This window comes from Uloborus diversus, chromosome 7 (genome assembly GCF_026930045.1).
Source record: "Uloborus diversus isolate 005 chromosome 7, Udiv.v.3.1, whole genome shotgun sequence".
Classification (NCBI taxonomy): Eukaryota; Metazoa; Arthropoda; class Arachnida; order Araneae; family Uloboridae; genus Uloborus; species Uloborus diversus.
The window spans coordinates 64,599,457-64,608,019 of NC_072737.1; the positions used below are offsets into that span (position 1 = coordinate 64,599,457).

The 8,563-nt window shown below is 34.9% G+C and overlaps 1 protein-coding gene across 1 annotated transcript in view; it reads right to left on the reverse strand.

The window, feature by feature from the left end:
- The window catches only part of LOC129225540 (uncharacterized), an 85,947-nt gene that overhangs the window by 30,702 nt on the left and 46,682 nt on the right, over positions 1-8,563 (reverse strand). The gene's annotated exons all lie outside the window — the stretch shown is intronic.

The window sequence follows — 8,563 nt, forward strand, 5'->3', positions numbered from 1 at the left end:
ACGATCGTTACAAGGATATAATATTGTTATTCGTTAAGTACAAGAGGAAATGTTTCAAGAGGGAACTAATGGAATTTTTCCGCCACATTAAAAAATATATATTTTTAATAGTGTTTATCTAATTACTAGCGGTACGCGCACGGCCTTGCCCGTGGAGGAAAATTAAAAAGCATTTGGTTCGCCTGTGGGTAACTTCTCGTCTGCATACATTAATATTATTTTTCATGATCTTTACATATTTCCGAGTGATTGAAATGTTTTCTGCTACGACCACCAGTTGATTATCCTCTGTTACAGCAACAACTATTTTCTCTGAGAAAAATGCAAAAGAAAATAAAAACATAGTTACATATACTGATGTTCACTTATCACTGCATTCGGCACTCAAAAATCTCAAGATTTCTCTAAGCTATCGTCAAATGCTCGCCCATTTATGACATCCCTTCTGTTCCATTACATTCGTTACCACAAATGTAAGTTAAAATTTTTCCTCGTCCAGCCAAAAATAGTATCAATTTAAGAATTGGGAACTTCAAAAATGTTTGTTTTGTTTATTTAGTTAAAAGTCGTTAGAACTAGGGTTTCCGATCCCGCAATCCCGAGGGATCCTGCATGGTATTAATCGGAATTAATCCCGCGGGATAGATAGCAAAATCTCGCGGGATTTCCAATCCCACAAAGATTTTCCATGCAAACGTTTTCCAACTTTTACCGTCCATTAAACGAATAATTTTACTAGTTTCATTTGAAGTTTTAATCACCTTCCTATATATCTACAAGAAGAGCAAGAAAAACTTTGTCCCACATTATGAACGATGGATTTACCATTCAAGAAAACAATATAAGAGAGTATATTTTTCTGAAAATGAATTGGTTTTCTTATTTGAGGTTTCAGTGTTCATACGTTCAACAACAGCGAAAATGTGTAAAAAATATAAACCGTTTCAAAAATCATCACAAAATATTGAAACCCAGAAATACCTGAATATAATGTTTAAACGCTTCTGTGAACTTATGGAATGCGCTCAAATCCTTTAACTTACTAAAAGTGCACAACATTTTTTCCGAAGAAAAAAGCAATGAAAAAGTTGACATTACTTTTTATTTATGCTCTCTAACCTGCAGAAAGTGCCTTCCGATATCTTTGTCACCGTGAAGCTAATATTATAAATGTGGGTGGTATGTTGAAAACTATGTTTGATGAATTAGCTGAGCAATCTTCAATATTCGGCACGACTCTAAACTAAAAGAGGTGACAGAAACTTGGATGAATCATTAGATGACTCACTTGCATGACAGTGCAGTGCATTAAGCTGCTCAAGTTTCTGATTGTCTCTTTAAAGTGAGAGGTAAAATTAATTATTCAAAAACTTTTACTGTGACCCAATTAGCGCTTCTCTGATGAATGAAATGCAATGATGCAATAACCAACGTTGATGAAGCAACAAGGCAAGTTGGATGGAGCAATACACAAATCAAACAGACATCGTTTCTGTCCGAAATTTGAAGTTGAGCAAAAACCCCTTACATGACCCCCATAAGAAAAGAAAAAAACTATTTTAGAAGGTGGTAAAGTTTATGGGGATCGTTTCCTAAATATCCACAATAATTTAATTTCAGTAAAACCAACTCCAGTGGAGTCACATCACGCGTTTTCATCTAGCCTATTATTTTTTGCGCAAAAAGCTTTTCCCATCCCACACGAACAATGTTTTGTTAAGACGCATTGGACTTTTTTAAAGCACATTTTTACGCACCAAACAATCGATGCTTATTAAGATGTGACATTGTGACACACTACAATTGGTGTACGGAATTCGAGATAACTACCAATTTATGTAACAAAAGCTGTACTTCCTAAAAAGCACAACTTTTTCTATTCGACGGAAAATTTTAACTTTTAGAAGAATAAAGTCAAATTCGCGGGATTGGCTCTGTACAATCTCGAAATCCGGCGGGATTGGAAACCCTAGTTTGAACGGTTTGTTTATGAGGAAATGTTACATTTAATATTAATACATTAAATAAATGATAAATCAAAAAACCAAACCGTAAACGGAATTAACTCTAAACCCTAAACGAATGACAAAGTAATTATTTATTCCTGGAATTATGCAGCTAGAAATTATTTATTATTTGAAAATAAGTTCTAATAAACCGATACCGCGCAATTGAATAATTTTAAATTTTATGTGTAATTCAACTACGTTTCATTAAAAGTATAAAGTAAGATAAAAGAGGGAAAAATTCTTACTCACGGAAACTAAGAGAAGGCTTGAAAAAGTGTTTAAAAAAGGTTTTCCAAATTTCTTTTAGAGCCTAAAAAGCAAAATGACTCATCTTTCTGAAATTTGAGAGTTGCTTGGTGTGTTATAAACTATAGTTGGGGCAAACTTAACCTGGCAGCGTCGTAATGCTGTAATTAGGATCTGCGTAACCTCCACAATGCTGCCAGGTTAGGTTTGCCCTAATTATAACTACGTAATTAATATAAATTTTAAAATTTTAAGCATGCGATTAGAAAATTTAGTGAAAGCTCGGTTTGCTTTGCATTCAAAGCCCATGGTAAAACATCACAGAAGTCGCCAAAGGAATGAGTGTTAAGCAAATGTCTGCCCGTTCTCCCAGCAGAATGTTTTACCTACACTGTTTTAGACAATAAAAACCTTTTTTCGAGTTGAATTTCAGTACTTCAGCACTTTTACATTATTTCTATTACAGATTTTTCAGAGATTCCAACATTTGAAAAATCAAATCTGTTCTTAAAATACTATTTAAAGAAAAGCTATACAGATGCATGTCCTTACAATCAAACCAAAATAATCATAGTAAAGTTTGTTTATAAAACTTAAAACATCCACTTGCTTTGTCAAAAACGCCGGCGTTTGTCGTTCAGTCACAACAACCTAAAATTCCTTTTGCCGTCTTAGTCCGGCATGGCGGCATAACGGAAAGACTGCAATTTAAGGTAAAAGCTATTTCTTTTTCAATTATATTTTAGGGTTATAAAGGATCGTTTTTAGCCACGAAGGCATCGCCACATTTTTTTTATCGTTTTTTATGCGTCCCGAAGCATTCCATCCAGTGGTACAGTCGAGTCATTCTTAGTCGCTTCTTACGTCGAAAAAAAAACTCGCCGTGCTCATCAAATAAATCAATATTCGTGCGTTATTTTCATAGCGCAAAAAAGCTTTTGAAGAGAGTATGAAAACCAATTATAAGGGCAGTCCAAAAGCTAGAGATGAAAACGATTGGTATCGATTCAGAGAAGAGGAAAGTCCACAGTTCTGTTCTTGGCAGCTCATCCTGCAGACTGAACTATACATATCTTGACTTTTACTATGGCATTACATGATGCAGATTTCAAACTCTACGTGCAAGCTCTTTCAAATTTAAAGTACACATTCTTTTCTCTTGATCGGTCATACTACAAACGCGCTGTGTCAATTCCTATGAGGGACATGCTGTGTTTGAGGCATCGGCTACCTCATATCTATTCCGAGTTTTGCAAAGGAGATTTTGTGGTAAGGAAGACAAACAGGGCACTTTCGGGAAAGTTTGTTAAAGGAAACCGTGGTGCTATCGGCGTGACTGAGAACTCGATTGTCTTACTGAGATGGATGGTTGCAGATTCCGAAATCAAACGAATTGTCCATGAATACAGTAAAACTCCCAAGAAGACCTGCAGGGGTGAGGAAAGCACTCCCCATGAAATTTCTAATGCAAGACAACTTTCATTCATCAACAGCGTTGAGAGTATTATTAATATTCTGAAGGAAATGAGCGACCCATTCTAAGACTCAAGTAGTGACCTCAAAGCTTTGGACTCACAGTTAGTTCTAGATTCAGAAACAGCATCCAATTTGCGCAACACAAAAATAATTGGCGAGTCTCAAGCAAATGGGTTCTTTCAAAAAAGACTCATTGACTGCTTTGTTCCTATAGGCACATCAATTCCGAAAAACAAGTCCGCAGTATTTATAACAGCGTTTCAACGAAATCTTGATCTAGGAAGGAGGAACAGCGTGTTGCTATAAAGAAGATCGCAGCCTTTTTTTTTCTAGGCTCTACATTGCTTGTCAAATACTTCAGGTGAATTCGGATGCTTTTTTAAGTCACGAGAATCAAGTTTACCCTTCATCACTTTCTGAAAACAGCGAACTTCAACTTGGAAAGAAAGCTGATCTTTTGGCTTGTTTACAGCCTGACGAAGCTGATATAGAGCAGCAATCTCTGAATTTCGATATGCTGGTGATGGATGGAGCAGCGACTATCAACTAACTGCCTTCGCCCAGAGCTGGGAAATGCCTTTTCTGAAAATGAAATGAAGTTTGTTGCTCATTTGATTAGTCCAGGTTTCGATAAGGCACAGAGAATGAATGTAGTATATATATATTTGATGACTATGTACCTCTGTGTCTCTAAAGTCTGCGTTAAGATTGATAAAAGCAAAAGGTGCTCGTCGGAAAACGGAGGCTACAAAACAAGTTCTTAAAACCAGGTCTGATTTTTTGAGAAAAGACTCAAATAAGCAAGAACTATTTAAATACTTGGCGGACTTCATCAGTACAATAAATTTTCTACAAAAAGTTGTTTTTGTCACTCGTCACATGAGTGTTCTTTGAAATGGCGATTTTGATTTGACGGGCTTGATTCCTTGCTCCTATAAATAGGCCAACGGTAGAACGCTGTTGCATGCTGCACACGGTGGATCTCATGGTTGAAACCGATTTTTCATCAAGACAGTGGACACCGTTTTGACCACTGCGCTTCTTCAAGATGTCCAGGGGTGTGATTAACTGTGGAATGGGTTAGGCACGGGGAAAATCAAACCGAACCTTTGATATCCGCGCCATAGCGCTACGACTTGGTCCGAAAACGTGTGCCAGACTTTTGTCTTTCCACGCTTTTATAGGTTGTGACACAATCTCAGCAAAAGATAAAGATCAGCTTGGGCAGCATGGCAAACCTTACCGGCAGTCAAAGACGTTTTTAAGTATCTTTCGCAACCCTTTCCTCCTGAAGAGGTACTGTATACTGTACCTGGGCATTAAAAGTGCGTCGTAATACAATATACAATAGACGCAGCAAAGAGGATACCGCAAACTCCGCGCAGAAAACATTGTTATTTTCTCAAGGAAGGGACATTGGAAACATTCCTCCAACTCAAAATGCAATTCGAACGTCGGCGTCTCTTCAAGCAAGGCAAAAATAGAAGAACAGTCTACCAGTAACTCAGGTTCTTCCTGACCCTCAAGAGTATGGTTGTATAAAATCTAGCGAATAGATAGTGACTTTTTTTTTTTTCCTTCTCTTTTAACTTTATAATAACTTTAACATTTTACTGTAATAATAGAACCAAAATCTAATTTTCAGGTCAAATGAACTTATATTACCTCTTGCATCCTAAGTTTATGAGCTTTTTTCTTAAATTCGCAAATACAATCCACAACTCAAAAAACTAATGAAAACATCATTTTACTTAAAATATTAAAAGCAACTATAACTAAAACTTTTGCAAATAATATTAACGAAATTAAAGTTATATTAATTCAAGATTCATGAGATAAAGTTCAAAACAAGACTAACTGAACTAAAAACAAGAACAAGAACTCAAAAGCTTTAAACAACAAGAAGACAAATTAAACAGACAAGTAATATATATCAGTTTCCAATTGCGCCACCAACAGTTAAAATTAAAGTTACATTAAAGATTAAACACCTCTGCTTTCGAAGCCTGTCAGGAAATTATCGCCTGTGCCTGCAAACGAAGCTGATCTCCTTTAGACCCGCTGAGATATCCCGGTATGATGTGTAAACTCTGCTTTTGTAATAAAAACACCTTGTTGATCACAGTTTAAAACGTTTTTAACTGAAATTCGGGTTCTATTTTGAAACACATTTTCAAGATCCAAATTGTTCAAAAATTGCAAAATATCTTCCTATTATTGCTTTTAACAATATTCATTATGAGGAGACATAAAAAGATGAAATTACACACACTATTTTCTGAAATATATCTATTTGTAACAAATTACCTAATGTAAGTTCTATCAGCGGGAAAGATAACTTTCGGGACGCTATAAAAAAAAAAAAAAAGATCCTATTGACAGCGAATGCCTCCGTGGCTAAAAACAGTCCCTAATGAGCCTAAAACATAATTAAAAAACTTAATTGCTTTTACCTCAAAATGCTCAATATTTTCGTTTAGCCATCAGACTAGGAAGGAGACTTGATAGAGGGTATTTTTAGTAAGGTACCGTAAACGGGTCCTACTTGGACCCGAAATTTCATATTTTTTACGAGTTTTACACTAATGTTTTGTTTGTTTAAGCAACAATTTTAACTCTTTTTACATTTTTTTATTTTTTTAAAATTGGTTTCAAGTAGCCGCGCGCTGAGGCTACTTGGTCCTACTTAGCAAATCCATTAGAAAAAGCTGTAAAACAGGTGGTGGTATCAAGAAGGACCAATGATTTTGAAAGAAAACTCAAAACGTACATTCTAGTGAGCAAACTATTTATATAAATTGCCAATTATTTACATAAATCGATATAAAATCAACATATACATAAAAATATATTTTTAGGTAAACATAATTTCTCAAATTGAAATATAATCTAACTACAGCTAAAACTGATTGAAATAATCATTACCTAAACATTTTAAAAAATGAAAACTCCTCAATTTAATGGCTTGGGTGGATTTATTTTCTCTGATATTATTTAATACCTGATCTTCCTCGCTACTTAATGCTACAGGATGCTCAGGCTTGTTTTGTGAACGATCCCTTTAATTTCTTTTTTAGAGTTGATATACTTAAGTCAAAATGGGCTGGTGCCACTTCCTAAGACATTTCTCCGGAATTAGTTGAATCTGGACACAGTTATAATTTTTCCTCTTAATAATCCACATTATTTCCTACTTCAAGGAGTTCTCTTTGACTTTTGGAGCCTTTTTATCCCCATATCTGCAAATAAGCGGGTATAAATAGTAACTGACCTCTTTATTTTAAAAGATTACAAACCTTACTTAACATAATTTAGTGATGAAATGTAGTCTGGTGCTGCTTGAACGCTATGTTCAAGTAGCAACCAGTGCAATTTTACTAACTTATATTAGTTACTGCGTTGATTATGCAGCTATAACCTTAAAACACTGTTAATTTATTTTAAAAATAGAATGCAAACACAAAACTATCTTTACCTTGATGATATCAGATGTTTCCAAGAACTTAAATGTGAAAGTGTGCAAACATTAAAAAAAACTATTTAAACAACTTGCAATCACAACCTCAATCAGAAAAAGGCGGGAACAGCAAAAACTTCGTTTAATGCTCCAGCCTCTGCCTAGTACTGCTACCTGTCATGGAGAAGGTTTTTTAAGTCTATACATTGAGTTTTAAAGGATCAGGACGGTATTTTAAACACTTTTTTCTGATGCGTTCAAGTAGTCCCTGAAGGCTCAAGTAGCCCCACTTTATGGTGTCGTTTTTGTATGACTTTAGTTACCGAAGATATTAATTAAAATTTTCGAAAAATAGAGGGAAATTTTTTTGCGATTAACAAAACTTTGCTCGAGATATTTTATCTTTCCTCTATTTACAGTATACAGGGTATTCCGTTTTAACCTGCAAGAGCTCTATTTTCGCAACCGTTAGTCCTAGATTCATATTTCCAATTGCAAAAATGTTCCTAATCAGATGCAGAGTTAAAATATTGAACGTTGGAAGCAAAAGAAAAAGGAGTAAAAAAAAATAACTTTTTATACGGACCCTAGGTCCCCTAATTTATATTTAGGGAAATAATCTGTATTGAAAGATATTTCAATACCATATAAAAGGTGAGGTTGTAACTTATTGCCCTTTCAAAAAAATGACAGGTTGTCGAAGTAAAAAGACAAAGTAGTTATTTTTTTCCGTTGCTATTAAAAATAAATGCAAATGTTATGCCATGATACGCAAAAACACACTACGAAACCTCAATCTATTTGAAAAACCACACTATGAACACATATAATTTTAAACTCTTGTTAACTGCTACATTTTTTCCCAAAAAGTGTTATTGGCGGCGAGTGTTAAGTGTTTGCCTGTCACAAAACGCAGGGTTTCATACCTCGGTGAATATTGGTCGTACTAATTTCAAACTTTTTGAGCTGGAAATATTTTTCAATGGAGATTATTTCCCTGAATATAAGTTAGGGAACTGGGGCGCGTATAAAAAGTATAAATTTTGTATTTTTTGACTCATTTTCATCTTGGCTTCTAACTTTCAATACCTTAACCCTGCATCTGAATTCGAACATTTTTGCAATTGGTAGTATGCATCTAGGACTAACGGTTGCAAAAATAGAAATGTTGCAGGTTAAAACGTAACACCCTGCATACATCCACAACGAACTACGTTAATGTAAAATCACTTCACGTGAAATGTCACTGTACATAAAATCCTTGTTTAGTCCCTCGAGTTAACAATCCCTTAATAAATTTATTGGATAAAATGAAATACGGTTAACATGAACTAATTATCATGATCCAATGAATTTCACGTCAGCTAGGTTTGAA